This window comes from Balaenoptera borealis, assembly GCF_965194805.1.
Source record: "Balaenoptera borealis genome assembly, chromosome: 3".
In the NCBI taxonomy this organism is placed as follows: Eukaryota; Metazoa; Chordata; class Mammalia; order Artiodactyla; family Balaenopteridae; genus Balaenoptera; species Balaenoptera borealis.
Window position 1 is genome coordinate 171,428,289 of NC_138866.1, and position 17,392 is coordinate 171,445,680.

The following is a 17,392-nucleotide window of genomic DNA, read 5'->3' on the forward strand; positions in this document are numbered from 1 at the left end:
CTACCACTGCCCTAATAATTGTAAATAAACTTTCTTTACAGGGTCATCATGTGCATGCACCTCAGGACTACACTTTGGTGCAGAAGTAAGCCATCTTTTTTTCCTTTATTCCTGAAAATACAATGACTTGCACCCTGGGAGTAGTCAGAAGAGACGTTCAAGTGTTTAAGGAAACACCACCAGCAGGTTATGTAGCCCTCAGACGACTGAGAAGATCCCTCCGAAATGAGGGACAACTGACTTGTAGTTCATGTGCTCATTGAGGAAGGTATCCCTACAATGGGAATCATCTAATTTTAAAAGGTGGTACGAAATTTGTTCCTGATTATTTGAATTGACCAATTACACTACCTACCGTGGTGGTGGAAGACACTCAGATCAGCCTCAACTTTCTGGCCAGGGTTGTTACTGGTGACCCAACTGCCACAGATTTCTCCTGTGGGCCAGGGTGGAAGCTTGCTAAAGCATCCTGCTATACCAGAGGCTTGGGGAACTGGCTTAAAAATGCTGATATTCTGGCTACTGCCGTTGCTGTGAGTAAGAAACTGTCCTTTATTTCTGATCAGGAGTCTTATTCTTCTATCACCATTCATGAAACTGTGGCAGGCTAACTTGTTAGTCTACAAATAGTGTGAAATTGTAGACCCTTCACAGTTGTTGACAGTATGTACCTTTTCATTTTCTTAATGGTACCTCTTGAATGACAGAGTTTTTAATTTTCATGAAGTCCAATTTATCAATGTTTTCTTTTATGGTTAGTGACTTGAGTGTCCTGTCTCTAAAGGCTTTACCAATCTCAAGGGTAAGGTAGGGGTCAAGGTTCATTTCCTATTTCACAGTTGCTCCAGTACCATTTGTTGAAAAGACTATATTCTTTCCCCTTCTGAATTGCCTTGATATCACTGTCAAAAATCAATTGACAGACTGTAGAGAACAAATGTATGGATACCAAGGGGGAAAGGGGTGGGAGGGGTTGGGAGACTGGGATTGACACTATACACTATTGATACTATGTATAAAATAGACAACTGATGGGAACATACTGTATAGCACAGGGAACTCTACCTAATGCACTGGGGTGACCTAAATGGGAGGGAAGTCCAAAAGGGAGGGGATATCTGTATGTGTATGGCTGATTCATTATGTTGTGCAGTGCAGGCAAACACAACAGTGTAAAGCAACCATACTCTAATAAAAATTGAAACAAAAAAAGACAAAGAAGAGAAACAAAGAGAAGTCAAGAAGAAAAGGAATGTAATCACTAAAGGCAAATATAAACATTTTAAATTCTTAAAAAAAAATCAATTGACTGTATGTATGTGTCTATTTCAGGGCTCTTTTTAATGTTACATTTATCTATTTATCTATTGGATGCCATATAATTTCCATTATAAGATAAGGAAATTGTAGTGTTGTGCTAATTTTTTTAAAGATGTAGCACATCACAACTTTTTTTTTTTTGGGGGGGGAAATTAAAATTATTTTAAATTACAAATAAATATTCCATCTATTTAAATCTTTATCCCTGCTTGTGGAATAATGCTATATAGTCTGCAAAAGGGCCTAAATCAGGACCTGGGGTCTTTGTTGTCTTTTTTAGCTACACCTTTCTAATGCTCTACAAAACTTATATCCTGTCTTACTCTTCCTGAAATAATAACACTATCATCACCTATAAGGTTAGGGAATTGGCAAAAAGATGTAATAATTTTCTTAAGGCCACCTAGAAAGTCAATACAAGAAGCCAAAGATTCAAAGTTCTTAAAGAAAAAAAAAGTATTCTGGATAAAATTATAAATGATTAAGACCCAACATTTACTATATTATTTACTAAGATTATATAAAAGATATGTGTGAGTGTGCATTTACTATATTATTCAAAAGAAAGACTCTTTGAAAATGAGCATTGGTAAATGTATGTTAGAAAATCTTTGTGCCATCATTATTGTTTTCTATTGTTTTTTTTAAATGTTGAAAAGTAGGAAAAGCTTTATAAAGAATTACATTACTATTTACTGCCTAAAACTTTATCGCTTTGAGAAAAATGAATAGTAAAGCGTAGAAAATCAAAGTTAGATATATATACTATTAGACTACTTAGGATAAAGTTATATCATATTTAAGACTAACGATGTTAATAGAAAAATTTTAGAACATGACACTGGCTTTGATTTAAGACCGCATGAAAAAGCAGTACAAATTAGTTTTTTTTAGTTTTGGAGGACATGCATTAGCCCACCAGCTTGTCAGTCACGCTTTGAAATTCAAGCTTAAAAAATGTATTGGGGACTTCCCTGGTGGCACAATGGTTAAGAATCTGCCTGCCAATGCAGGGGACACGGGTTCAATCCCTGGTCTGGGAGGATCCCACATGCCACGGAGCAACTAAGCCCGTGCGCCACAACTACTGAGCCTGCACTCTAGAGCCTGCGAGCCACAACTACAGAGCCCGCGCGCCTAGAGCCCATGCTCCATAACAAGAGAAGCCACCACAAAGAGAAGCCTGCGCATCACAACAAAGAGTAGCCCCCACTCACCGCAACTAGAGAAAGCCTGTGAGCAGCAACGAAGACCCAACGCAGCCAAAAATAAAATAAAATCTTTAAGAAAAAAAAAGTATTGATTTACCACTGACATAATTAAAATTATATCCTCTTGTTGGACTGACCCCCTTATCATTATGTAATACCCTTTCTCTGTCTCTTATGATAAGCTTTGTTTTAAAGTTTACTTTGTCTGATATAAGTATAGTTACCCCAGCTTTCTTTTGTTTTCCATTTGTATAGAGTATCTTTTCCCATTCCTTCACTTTCAGTTTGTGTGTGTCCTTATATCTGAAGTCAGTCTCTTGTAGTCAGTATATTGATGGGCTAATGCATGTCCTCCAAAACTATAATTTAAAGAATTATAGTTGACCCTTGTACAACATGGGTTTGAACTGCATGGGTCCACTTACATGCAGATTTTTTTCAATAAATATGTACTACAGTACTACATGAAACACAGTTGGTTGAATCCACAGATGTGGAACTGGGGATACGGAGGCCTGACTATAAAGTTACATGCAAATTTTTCACTGTGTGAAGGGTTGGTGCCCCTAATCCCCATGTTGTTCAAGGGTCAACTGTAATACCAATCCTTCTCTAACTCTTCCAAAAAATAGAGAACACTTTCAAGCTCATTTTAAAAGGCCAGCATTACCCTGATACCAAAACCAGACAAGGAAGCCATAAGAAGAGAAAATTACAGGCCAATATCCCAGATGAACACAGATGCATTTTAAAATCCTCAAGAAAATATTAGCAAACCAAATTCATTAATACAGTAAAAGTATCATACACCACGATCAAGTGGAATTTATTCCAGGGATGCAACAATGGTTCAACATGTGCAAATCAATGTGATACACCAACATTAACAACATTGGTTTGTTAACATTAACAAAATGAAGGATAAAAATCATATAATCATCTCAGTAGATGCAGAAAAAGAATTTGACAGAATCCATAAATATCCATTTGTGATAAAAACTCTCAAGAAAGTGGGTACAGAGGGAATGTACTTCAACATAATAAAGGCCACATATGACAAGCCCATAGCTAACATTATACTCAATGGTGGAAAGCTGAAAGCTTTTCCTTTAAGATCAAGAACAAGACAGGGATGCCAAGTCTTACCACTTTTATTCAACATAGTATGGAAAGTCCTAGCCAAAGCAAGTAGACAAGAAATAAAATGCATGCAAACTGGAAAATGCATGCAAACATGTAAAGCTGTCACTTTTTGCAGATGATATATGATATACAGAAAACCCTAAAGACTCCACCAAAAGACTGTTAGCACTAGTAAATTCAGTAAAGTTTCAGGAAACAAAATCAATTAAAACAATCTGTTGTGTTTTTATACACTAGTAATGAACTCTCAGAAAAAGAAATTAAGAAAACAATCCCATTTACAAAAAAATACCTAGGAATAAATGTAACCAAGGAGGTGAAAGATCTGTATACTGAAAACCGTAAGACATTAATGAAAGAAATTCAAGAAGACGCAAATAAATGGAAAGACAGTCTGTGCTCGTGGATTGGAAGAATATGTTAAAATGTCCATACTACCCAAAGCAATCTACAGATTCAATACAGTCCAATGGCATTTTTCACAGAAATAAAAAAAAATCCTAAAATTAGAATGGAAGCACAAAGGACCCCCAATAGCCAAAGCAATCTTGAGAAAGAAGTACAAAACTGGAGGCATCATGCTCCCTGATTTCAAATTATATTACACACCTACAGTAATCAAAACAGTATAGTATGAGACAACCTACTGAATGGGAGAAAATATTTGCAAATGATATTACTGATAAGAGATTAATATCCAATACATATAAATAGCTCATAAAACTCAACATCAAAAAAACAACCCGATTAAAAAATGGGGCAGAAGAACTGAACAGACATTTTTCCAGAGGAAATGCAGATTTTTCATATGCAGGCCAAGAGGCGTATGAAAAGATGATCAACATCACTAATCATCAGGGAAATGCAAATGAAAACCACAATGAGATATCACCTAACACCTGTCAGAATGGCTATCATCAAAAAGAACACAAATAACAAATGTTGGTGAGTATGTGGAGAAAAGGGAACCCGCATACAGTGCTGGTGGGAATGTAAACTGATGCAGCCACTGTGGAAAGCAGTATGGGGGTTTTTCAAAAAACTAAAAATAGAACTACCATATGACCCAGCAATTCCACTTCTGGGTATACATCTGAAAAAAACAAAAACACTAACTCGAAAGCTACATGCACCTCAACGTTCAGAGCAGCATTATTTACAATTGCCAAGATATGGAAACAAACTTAAGTGCCCGTCAACAGATGAATAAAGATGTGGTATATCTATACCATGAAATACTACTCAGCCATAAAAAAGAATGAAATTTTGCCATTTGCAGCAACATGGATGGATTTGAAGGATATTATGCTAAATGAACTAAGTCAGACAAAGACAAATACTATATGATATCACTTATATGTGGAATCTAAAAAACACACCAAACTAGTGAATAAAACAAAAAAGCAGCAGACTTGCAGATATGGAGAACAAACTAGTGGTTACCAGTGTGGGAGCGGGCGGACGGCAATAAAAGGGTGGGGGAGAGGGAGGCACAAACTACTGGGGGCAAGACAGGCTCGAGGATGTACTGCACAACATGGGGAACCCAGCCAATACTGTGTAGTAACCGTAAATGGAAAAAATGAATGAAAAATTGTATGAAAAATAAAAAATAAATGGACACCCCCCCCCTGCCAAACAGTATGGTATTGGCATAAAGTCAGATATATATGATCAATGGAAGAGAACAGAGATCCCAGAAATAAACTCATTCATATACGGTCAATTGATTTATGACAAAGGAGCCAAGAATATACAATGGGGAAAGGACAGTCTATTCAATAAATGGTGCTGAGAAAACTGGACAGGCATACACAAAAGAATGAAACTGGACCACTATCTTACACCATACATAAAACTTAACCCAAAACAGATTAAAGACTTGAATGTATAAGACCTGAAACCATAAAACTCCTGGAAGACAACATAGGCAGTAAGCTCCATGACATCCCAGATTTGATCCACTATTAAAAATCCACCAATTTTTCTCATTTCCTTTAGGAAGAAATCCAAGTCCTATGCAAGGCCTTTAAAGACTGGGTATCTGGCCCCTGCCTACCTCTCCACTTTTATTTCATCTTAATCTCTGCCTCCTATCCTAATGCTTCAGACATCTGAAACTACTGGCTGAACATGGAGGATGTTTCATATCACTGTGCCTTTTTGAATATTTTCCCTATGCCTAGAATACACTATTCTGCATTTTCTATCTAATAACTACTCCTACATTAAGAATAAGTTTCCTCTGTGAAGCCTTTCTAACTCCCAAGATACTGAAGTACTCCCTCTGCTATGCTTCCTCCATAACTATATATACTTTTATAAAAATTATTGCATTATATTGTGATGGCCTCTTTATATAACTGTTTCTTTGTATGGATTATAATCTCCTAAGGCTTAGGGACTATGCCTTTCATGCATATATTCTCAATGCCTGGAGCACATTATAAAGTCAGTGAATAATTACTGAGTGAGTATTTTGGGAAAAAGTTGAAAAACCCAAAGGAAAAATAGATGGGAAGCATACCAGGCCCCTTTGGAGGTAGGACAATAAGTTCTATATGTATTATTAGAAGTGGATAACACATACATGAGTGGAAAACGACAATAATTACATATTTCTCTAGGATTAGTGATACTCAAAATGTAGATCTCTTGCTTAGTAAAGTTAGAATTCCACCAGAGACATTTTCATGTCTTAAGGGACATTTTAATTTATAGATTTATAGCTATTAACATTAAATGTGACCTCAAGGACCAACTATTCTGTCTACAGGCAGAAATTTTTCTGCATCATCCTATTTGAGAAAAAATAACTGAAACAAAAGAAACCGAAGGGATTTTTAAAAAGTCAGGACGCATGATAAAAGGATGTATTGGTAAATAGTACGGGGGAAGCTGGAAATCTGTAGTACTCTTTCCATGTTGTTCAACTATAATGCATCCAGTATTTGTTAAAGGTCATATTATTCAACAGAATGACACCTGATTCTTAGTTTAGTAACTGGAATCATGTATGTACACTGGAATCTAACTAGCTTTCTTAAAGGGTAACACTTTTAGTAGTTATATTCCCTTAAAACAGCCTCATTTCAGTGGTTTATCTATAGGCTGTAATATTTAATAATATTTTAGAATTACAAGGGGTCACAGAGACAACCTAGCCCAACACCCTCTTTTTAAGATGGAAGAAACTGAAGCCTACAGAAGCTGAAAAAGCTTCTTCAGGTTCACTGGGCAATCAGTGATGGAGTCGAGATAAGATCTCAGGTTTCCCAATTTTAGCCCAGTAATCCATTCTGAGTTTTTTAAATTACAAATAAAAGTGTTATCACTGACAGTGAGCATATATTATTGTATCATGCAATATTATAAAAACATATTTAGCCAAACTGTTGAAAGTGGGATACCTTTTAAATATTTCTACAAAATTAAGGTAGGATAATAATTTTAGACAGCATCATAGTCAGGACAATACTTGCAAATTCTGTAAATTAGTATAAATGTCATAATTTCCTTTCCAGTTTTATGTCATCTGATAGCAAAGTCCTAGTGTGAAAGGAAAATAAAAATAGTCAGTATTGCTCAGATAGCTCTCTTAAATGGAGCTGGGAGGCCATTAAGGAAGTATGACGTATGCAAGTCTCAGCCTGGATGGAATCTGACCTTTGGACCTGATGAAGTCATCCAGAACACCTGCCAGAAACTCAAGATACTTATAGGACCCTTACCCTAACATAACTTGTGACAGTCTATCTACTTATCAGACCCCTACCCTAAAACAACTTGTGATCCCTGGACTTCCCTGGTGGTGCAGTGGTTAAGAATCTGCCTGTCAATGCAGGGGACATGGGTTCGATCCCTGGTCCGGGAAGATCCCACATGTTGCAGAGCAACTAAGCCCGTGCACCACAACTACTGAGCCCTCGTGCCACAACTACTGAAGCTTGCACTCCTAGAGCCCATGCTCCGCAACAAGAGAAGCCACCGCAATGACAAGCCCATGCACCACAAGCAAGAGTAGCCCCTGCTTGCCGCAACTAGAGAAAGCCCGGGCGCAGCAATGAAGACCCAACGCAGCCAAAAAAATAAAATAAAATAAATAAATAAGAACAAACTTGTCATCCCTTAAGGACAAATACTGTCTGACTCAGGTCAGAGTCAATCATAATTCTCACCAGGCAACTTTTAACAGCCTCTGGCTTTTTGTTTTAATAAGCCCCTGACTCTTTCTCTTCCTCGGAACATTCTTTCAGAGTTACCAGAATCTGTGTCTCTTGATTTGTGATCCTTAAGACCCCAAATAAACACTTTTCTTATTTGCAGCCTCCTGCATTATTTTTTGGTTGACACTAGACACATACTAAGTACTCAGAAAACACTTGTTAAATTGACTGAAAGAATACCATATGATAGTCTCAAGTATTAACCACTAACAAGGGAAGGCCTACATAATTTGCAGAAAAGGGATACAGACAAGAATACAGCTAGGAAAAATATAATAAAGAGGAATAGTTTATAAAATCATAATAATTTTTAAAAATATGTGTTATTTAGGTCTTTACTCATCTCTGCAAATTCAAGGGGACTTGAACTGACATCTAGAAAACCACAAACAAACCTATTAGAAGCTTTTTAAGTGAAAATAAAAACTTAGATGAAGTGTGCACTGAAGAGCTGCTTCTTTGTGAAGGCTTTAAATTTTTGTGTTTTATCCAGATTTCCTTATGACCAGTGGTATATGTCTGTAAGATGGTTCCCAGGATAAGGGAAATGGATGTGAAAAGTATAAAAACCAATCTCACACCAGGATCAAGTCATAAAATGATACCTTCATACCCATATGTGTGCCACCATATATTTAATTGCACTTTTAGATGGGGTAGTTTTAATTAGAATTTTTTATTGAAGTATCATTGATTTACAATGTTGTGTTAGTTTCAGGTACACAGCACAGTGATTCAGTTATATATATATACACATACATATATACGCACGTATGTACATATATATTCTTCTTAGATTCTTTTCCCATTTTTTCTTAACAGTTGTGATTTTTCTCTCACTGATGTATATTTTCCTTACTCTCAAGAGAAAGCTATTCAACTGTCATATTTTCTTCATTCCTTATTCAGTCTTAAAAATTTATGGCTTCTGATATGCTTTCCACTTACATATAAACAATACCAGTCAATAGTTTTTTTAGTTTGAACAATAATAATACATCAAGTACTCTGTTATTCCTTCATGTGTACCAACAAATGAAAAGGCATGGAAAACTCCTTGGTTATCTGAGCATACATATCACTGTGCCTGACACATAGCAGGCTTATAATAATTATGTTGAATGAATGGCTGACTGACTAGCTGAGTGAATGACGGAAATAAAGATTCTGGCCATTTTGACAGTGGCTGGAATTTGGCACTGAACAGTTCTTGCACATAACCAAGCAGACTAGACTCGCTTCGGCTAAGGGAGGGAAGAGTCAAGCTTCCGTTCAAAAGACAGTAATACTAAGAGCCGTTGGTACAGCCCTACACCAAAAACTAGGCTAGGGGAGAAGAGAATGGGAGGAGCAACAGCTGGACGAGGGCTTCAGAGTCTGTGTTCTTACTGCTCAGTGCAGCTAAGTGTTCCAGTTCCACAAACATTATAGGTCCGTAACACTACCTGAGTAAGAGATTATTCAAATCTTTCAGGAAAGATCTGGCACCACACGATGGTAAATTAGATAGTTACCATCATTTGAAGTGAGGCTGTAAGTTAAGGACATATATCAAGGCCAATAATATTTAATAAATGTTAGCCGTGGGTTACTGAATTTCCAAATAGCCCTCCAGAGGGAGGTGGGGGTGAGGGAAGTCTGCTGTCTGCTTCCTACCAGCCTGGGCCACCATGCTGCTCCCCTCCGGCTTCCGCTTCCCACCCAGCTCCCAGGACTGTCACAAACCTGCCCTTACTCATGGTTTTTATTGTGGTAAAATACACATAACATACGTTATGTCTCTATGGATTTGCTTACTTTGGATATTTTATATAAATGGAATCATACAATATGTGACCTTTAGTTTCTGGCTTATTTACTTATAATGTTTCAGTGTTCATCCATGTTGTGACATGTGTTAGTCCTTTTTATGGCTGAGTAATATTCCATAGTACGTTTAGACCACATTTGTTTATCCATTAATTGATGGACATTTGGGCTGTTTCCACCTTTTGGCTATTGTGAATGGTGTTGCTATGAACATGCACGTGCATGTATTTGTTTGAGTTCTTGTTTTCAGTTCCCTTGAGTATATACCTATGAATGGAAGGGTTGGCTCATACGGTAACTCTATGCTTAACTTTTTGAGGACCCACCAACCTGTTTTTTGCACAGCAGCTGAACCATTTTACATACGTTACAGTAATTTATGAGGATTTCATTTTCTCCATATCCTTGCCAACATTTGTTATTTTCCTTTTCCCCTCTTTTTCACATGGCCATGCTTACAGGGTGTGAGTGGTATCTCACTGTGATTTTGATTTGCATTTCACTAATGATTAATGATGTTGAGCATCGTTTCACATGCTTATTGGCCATCAGTATATCTCCTCTGCCCATCTTTGAATTGGGCTGTTTTTTGTTGTTGCTGAGTTGTAGGAGTCCTTTATATATTCTGTGTATTAATCTCTTATCAGATATATGATTTGCAAATATTTTCTCCCATTCTGTTCCATCTTCACTCTTGATAGTGTCCTTTGATATACAGAAGTTTCTAATTTTGATGAAGTCCAATTTATCTATATTTTCTTTTGTTGTTGTGCTTTTGGTGTCACATCCAAGAAATCTTGCCAAATTCAATATCATGAAGCTTTCCCCATGTTTTCTTCTAAGAGTTTCATAGTTTTAGCTCTTGCATTTATGTCTTTGATCCATTTTGAGTTAGTTTTTCTATACGGTGTAAAACAAGGGTCCAACTTCATTCTTTTCAATGTGGATATCCAGTTTTCCCAACACCATTTGTGGAAAAGACTGTCCTTTCTCCATTGGACAGTTCTGGCACGCTTGTTGAAAATCATTTGACATATATGCGAGGGATATTTTTTTACTCTATTCTATTCCATTGATATATATGTCTGTCTTTATGGCAGTCCCACACTGTTTTGATTACTATAGTTTTGTAGTAAGTTCTGAAATCAGGAAATATGAGTCCTCCAATTTAGTTCTTATTTTCAAGATTGTTTTGGCTATTTGGAGTCCCTTGAGACTCCATTCTGATGGGGATGCACTGAACCTGTAGATTGAGTAGTATTCACGTCTAACAGTAGTAAGTCTTCCAATCCATGAACACAAGATGCCTCTCCATTTATTTTTCTTTAGTTTCTTTCACCAGTGATTTGTAGTTTTCAGTGTACTTCATTCATCTTTAAAATGAAGCTCAAAGCCACTTTGTCCAGTCAGTATCACTTGCTTACTGGAGGTCACAGTCTCCTCCCTCCCCCACCATCTGCCTTGGGTTTACATAAATTGTAATGGGATATACTTTTTCCCATTTGACACTAAGTTTTCAAGATTTACCCATATTGATACATATAGTTCTAGTTCATTCGTTTAAACTGCTATGTAGTATTAGTTCCTAGGGCTGCCATAAAACATTACACTACAAACTGGGTGGCTTAAACATTTATTCCCTCATAGTTCAGGAGGCTAGAAGTCCGAAGTCAAGGTGTTGGTAAGGTTGGTTCTTTTTGGAGGTTCTGTGGGAGAATCTGTTCCACACCTCTCTCTAGCTTCTGGTGGTTGCCAGTAATCTTTGTGTTCCTTGGCTTGTACCTGTATCACTTCAATCTCTCCTGTGTGTTTCTGTGTATCTTCACCTTTTATAAGGACAGCAGTTATTGGATTCAGGGCCTGTCTTAATCTAGTATGACCTCATATTAACTAAGACCCTATTCCTGAATAAGATCATATCCTGAAGTTCTGGGTAGACATGAATAGTGCCCTTTTTGGGAGGGCACTATTCACTATACATTATTTGACTATAATATGTAATTCATTTATCTATTCATTCCCCTTGTTGAGGGACATTTAGGGTATTTCCAATTTTTCACTATTAGAATGCTGCAATGAATACCTTTTTTTTTCTTTCATAATTGAGATTTTATTGGTTGCTTTGAGGATCAGTACACAGACATTTCAATTTGTACACAATTCTCAACATACGTACCAAAAATCTAAAAAATCACGTAGTTGTGATTCTTTTCTGAACAGTTATTCCAGTGACTTTCCAGCTTAAAATTTGGAGGCAAATTTTCCTTCACAGGATATCAAGTACCAATATCTTCAAATATTGATATGCTGTTACATCGTAAGTCCCACTAATTTGCAATTTAATATCATATACACTACATACTCAAATTGTCAATCGTTCACAGCACATTAACAGTTACTAGAAGAACTGGACTACCACCACCAAAGATGTTACAGGGCGCACAAAATCCTGACCAGGAGAGCCAAGATCAAGGGGTGAGTGGTTTGCTTTAGGAAACAATTCTACCAAAACAACATGGGAAGAGTAGTAATTTAAAGTGTTTAAGACATTAAATGCACAACTGACTCCAAACTGCCATTAAGTATGCTTTGTATTATAGGATATAAAAGCTACCCCCCCATCTGTGGAATGTTAAGCTGACACCCAAGACAATCAAAGCCTCCCATATGCAATATCCCACTATTTTCTGGTTGTACCAAAAAATAAACAACCAGCAAATGATAACACCTCTTAAAAAAAAGCATTTACACTTAAAAAATGGGATGAGGTGGGATTCCCTCCTTTTTAAAAATGTTTCTAGAGCTACTAAAAAACTTGCATTTACAAAATAGTTGACAAAAATATTCCTCTGGATTGTACAAGAAGGGAGACAGGGACCACTGATAGGACCGGGTGCGTGGTATTAATCAGACTCGGCTTCTTTCTCTCCTGCTTCATCAGAGGCTGTGCTCTCCTCGTTTTTAGTTTCTCCATTTTCTGCAGGTAAGTCTTCTTTAGTCTCTTGGTTAGCCACTTCAGCCTGTTTTCCCTTTGCTCCCCTTTTCCCTTTTATTTGCACTTTTTTGTCTGAAGATTTATCCTTTCCTGCCGCCTTTGTTGGCTTCGTTTCCACTCTTGCAGGAACCGGTGTAGCTGACAACCTCGCCGATCTCCTCCTGGGCTCCTCCTTCGCCGCCCCCTCCTTGGAGCTGACTCTCTTGAGCATCGTGGCGGCGGGGCTGGCGCCTGCTGGGTGCCTGCGGGCTGTGGGCTGCGGGCTGCGGGCTGTGGGCTGCGGGCTGCGGGCCGCGCTGAGAGCCTTCGCGAAGCTGGGCTGCCTGGCCGCTGCCGCTCCTCCCGCCAATGAATATCCTTTAAATGACTCTTTACCTGCTTGTGTGTTTACTGATTCCTGACAATAGGATATGGGTATCTTCAAATTTGCAATTAGGTATCACCAAACTTTTCTCCAAAGTAATTGTATTAATTCACTTTCCCATCAAAAGCAATGGAGATTTGGGACTTCCCTGGTGGTCCAGTGGTAAAGAATCCGCCTTCCAACGCAGGGGACACGGGTTCAATCCCCCGTCAGGGAACTAAGATCCCACATGCCGACGGCAACTAAGCCCACGCGCCACAACTACTGAGCTCGCGCCCAACAACTAGAGAACCCGCATGCCGCAAACTACAGATCCCATGCGCCCTGGAGCCTGCGCACCACAACTAGAGAGAGAAAACCCGCACGCCACAACGAGAGAGAAACCCCAGCGCCGAAATGAAGAGACCGCGCCACAACAAAAGATCCCGAATGCCTCAACGAAGATCCCATGTGCCGCAACTAAGACCCAACGCAGCCAAGAAGCAAATAAATATTTTTTAAAAAGCAATGGAAATTTCCCATTTTTCCTCCACATAGTTGGCAACATCTAAATTTTAACTTTGCCAGATGTATTAGCTTGTTATTACAAAACAAACAACTGAAAATCTCAGTATATAAAACAACAGGCATTTATTTATCACATGAGTCTGTGGGACACTCAGAGATGGCTGATCTAGGCTGGGCTAGCCCAGGTGGATTGCCTATATTACATGTTTCAAAGTTGGTATTACTATCATACTCATTTAACAGAGTAGAAACTTTTAAAGCAAACCTCAGGTATTAGAAAATGACATTTTAAAACTCAATATCTAACATTTTTAGGAAATTTTTGTATCTATGTTCATATGTAACAATGATCTCTTCCTTTTCATAATACATATTTAATTTTGAAATTAAGATTTACATTAGCCTCATAAAAGAACTTCGGGAGTTTTTCCTCTACAAATATTAGAATATCTATATAAGATAGAGGTTATCTGGTCCTTGAAGGTGTGGTATTTGTGTATTTTTTTGCCATGTAAATTTGGGTTATGTTGTTAGATGCATAAAGATTATAAGGGTCAGAATTCTGATTTTTTTCTATCCCTTTACTTATAATCTTTCAGTGACACTGTGTTTTAGATGTTTCTCTTATAAATAACATGTGGCCACATTTTGTATTAGTTTTTCAATTTGAAAATACTACTTTCATGTATTGTGATTTCTGAAATATTTGGATTTATTCTTTATCTTATGCTTTTGTATCTTCTTTTATGTATCTTTTATTCTCTCTTTTCCTATATTCTATTTTTCTTACTGTGTTTTTCTCCACCTATTGGTTTGAAAATTGTACATACTGTAGTTTTACCCCTATATTTAAAAAATAATCATTGACAAAGTCTAATTAGTATCTCTATCCTCCTCCCCCTCAATACAAGGATGCTAAGGATGCTAAAATGTTTCTGATTTCCTTCTCCCATCTTCTAAGTTTTGCTGTCATACTGTTTTTAACCCCCTCCAAATTAGTCATCATCATTACAATAATTTCTTTTACAGTCAGTGCTTAAGATTTATCAACATGTTTATTTTTTTTTTTTTGAGTTAGAACTTTTTCTTGCTGCCCTCTCCTTCCTTCTGTACTCAATTTTCTTCTTGCTGAGGTATACCCTTTATTTGCCTTCAAAGTAAGGGTCTGTGAATGGCAAATTGATAAGTCTTAATTTTTCTGAAAATATCTTTATTTTATTCTCAACTAATACTTTAACAAGGTATAAAATGCTAAGTTGACAATTATTTTCTCTAAGCAATTTGAAGATATTTTTCTATCTTTTTCTGATATCTTTTGTTTCAGATGAGAAGGTAATTGTTAGTATAACTGGTGTTCTTTAGTTTTTGCTCTACAATTGGTTTAAAATTTTCTGTTTGCTTTAATGTTGAACAGTTTCTCTATGGTTTGTTTAAATGTGGATTGCTTTTATTTATCCTGTTCAGGATACTGTGTACTTCTTAAATATGAGGACTTGTCTTTCTTGTCAATTCTGGAAAATCTCAACCATTATTTTATGGTAATATTGCATCTCCCATTCGCTTCTTCTAAACTGTCATTAGATAGATATTGCTGTACTTTCTCATTCTATCTCCCATGTCTCCTAAGCATTCTTATATTTTCCTTCCTTATCTCTTGGTTCTGTATTCTGGGTGATTTGACCAGATCATCTTCCAATTCACTAATTCTCATTTCAGCAGTTTAATCCAACCGTTAAAGAAAAAAAAAAATCAATGAACATTTCATTTATAGTTCTTTTTCTTCTCTTATCCTGTCATGTTCTTTCATTAAGGTTTTATTCCTTCTTTTATCTCTTTGTTTATTTAAAAATGATTAGTTTTATGGCATCTTTCAGATTAGGTTTCTTATCTCCTGTTCTTAGAAGGACAGTTTTCTTCTTTGTTACATCTGTTGACTATCCTCACAGTTTATATTGTGAGCACATCTTCACTGAGGTTTTTTGATTTTTTAAAAAATACTTCCTTAACAGGAGCTCACAAAGCCCTAAGTTTTGTGGTAGAGAACAGTTTTGGCATTGGCTTCTGTCAGGGTCCTAAGGGTTTTAATAGCTCTGGACCACTGAATTTTTCTCATTCTTTCACAAAACAGTAGCCCTTTGAGACTAGGCTTTATGCAGGGGGCTCAATTCCAGCTGCCTGTGGACCCAAAGGCACAATTTTTGCTTCAAGTGAGTATTAAAACCCCAGGCACCAAGGCTAATATTCTGTGGTGTCATTTCCTGCTTTTGACTATGGTTTTGAGCTGTTGCTGGCATTAAAACAAAACTGGATTTCCCTTTTATTCCTTTAATCAAGGCTATGATTATTTTTTTTGTTCGTAATACTTAATCTTATATTGGAAGGGCAGGGCTCATTCATATCAGCTCTGTCTTTTATGCTGCTAGAAATCTGCCAAGGGAGCCTTACTGAGGGCTAATCTACATTTACTCTTAAGTCTAATAATCTAATATTCACTTTATCTGTGTCTATATAACATGTGTAGATACCACAGTTAGTCTGTGATTTCTGAGTGCTATGAAGGAATCTAGAATTCACTTGTAAGATATAACAACTAGAAAATGATTTGAAGTAGAACAGCCAATTATAGAAGCAAAGAAAAACAAAGATCTAAGGAAAAAACAATATGAAATAGCATGTAGAAGCACAAAAACTCATGTTCTCACAACCTAGATTTCATAAATGCTGATGTTTTGCCACGTTTGTTTTACCTCTCTGAAACATTCCACTCTCTCACTTCCTATTTTAATCCACCGTAATCTTCTGGTTCTCCTTACCCTGGGAATATTCCTTTGGTGGTTCTGATTTTTCCATATGTCCCCTAGACGTTTTGCCTCTACATGCTTCCCTGGATTTAGGTATCAAATGTACACCAAGGTCTCTAATAGTTATATCTCTAATTTTCATCTCTTAAATTCTATATTATCGGACTTCCCTGGTGATCCAGTGGTAAAGAATCCGCCTTACAATGCAGGGGACTTGGGTTCAATCCCTGGTCGGGAAACTAAGATCCCACATGCCGTGGGGCAACTAAGCCCGCATGCGACAACTACTGAGCTTGTGCGCCTCAACGAGAGAGCCCGCATGCCACAAACTTCAGAGCCCACGCACTCTGGAGCCTGCGTGCCACAACTAGAGAGAGAAAACTCGCATGCCACGACTAGAGAGAAACCTGTGAGCCACATCTAGAGAGGAGCCCGAGTGCCACAACAAAGAGGCCGCGCACAGCAACAAAAAGGCCGCATGCTGCAACTAAGACCCAATGCAGCCAAAAAAAAAAAAAAAAATTTATGTTATCACTGAATGTTTCCTTCCACTGACATCATAAACTTGGCATGTCTCAAACTGATTATATATCTTCCTTTCTCCCAAACTGTCATGTCCTAACTGTGCTCTTTGTTATCTCTGTTAATGGCATCTGCCTCTTCCAACCACCCACTAGTCATTTTTAGTCTCCCAGCCCCACCCTTGCTGTATAGCCCATCAGTTGATAAATCTTGAAGATTCAAGAAGGTTCACATAGTCTCTCCTCCAGTCTCTACTTTCCCTGCTAGCTACCTAATTCAGGGCTTCATTATCTCTTACTTAACCTATGGCAATAACTTTCTAGTTAGTCCTTCTCCTCTCTTTGACCTTTTGCATAATGATAGTCAAACATTTCTATGATACAGACTTTAAAATATCACTGAACTACTTACAAAATATGACTTAAACATCTTACTCTCACATTCAAGAACTATGACTTGGCTGCAACCCACTTTTATAAACTTATTTCCCTTTA

At 37.3% G+C, this 17,392-nt stretch overlaps 1 protein-coding gene, 1 long non-coding RNA gene and 1 pseudogene across 5 annotated transcripts in view; 1 reads left to right on the top strand and 2 right to left on the bottom strand.

The window, feature by feature from the left end:
- Nucleotides 1–17,392, bottom strand: part of DNAJC1 (DnaJ heat shock protein family (Hsp40) member C1) — a 380,649-nt gene that overhangs the window by 41,974 nt on the left and 321,283 nt on the right. The window lies entirely within an intron of this gene.
- LOC309625711 overlaps nucleotides 1–17,392 on the top strand; it is a 63,628-nt gene that overhangs the window by 22,392 nt on the left and 23,844 nt on the right. For 2 of the 3 annotated variants that reach the window (XR_014242686.1, XR_014242687.1), the window contains one exon: nucleotides 42–7,999. This is a non-coding gene — a long non-coding RNA (uncharacterized lncRNA). Of the gene's footprint in view, nucleotides 1–41; nucleotides 8,000–17,392 lie in introns of those variants that run through there. The other variant, XR_014242685.1, reaches the window with a different exon arrangement.
- On the bottom strand, nucleotides 8,234–12,959 carry LOC309625699 (non-histone chromosomal protein HMG-14 pseudogene; annotated as a pseudogene). The gene has a single exon. The product of its transcript is annotated as a non-histone chromosomal protein HMG-14 pseudogene (transcript).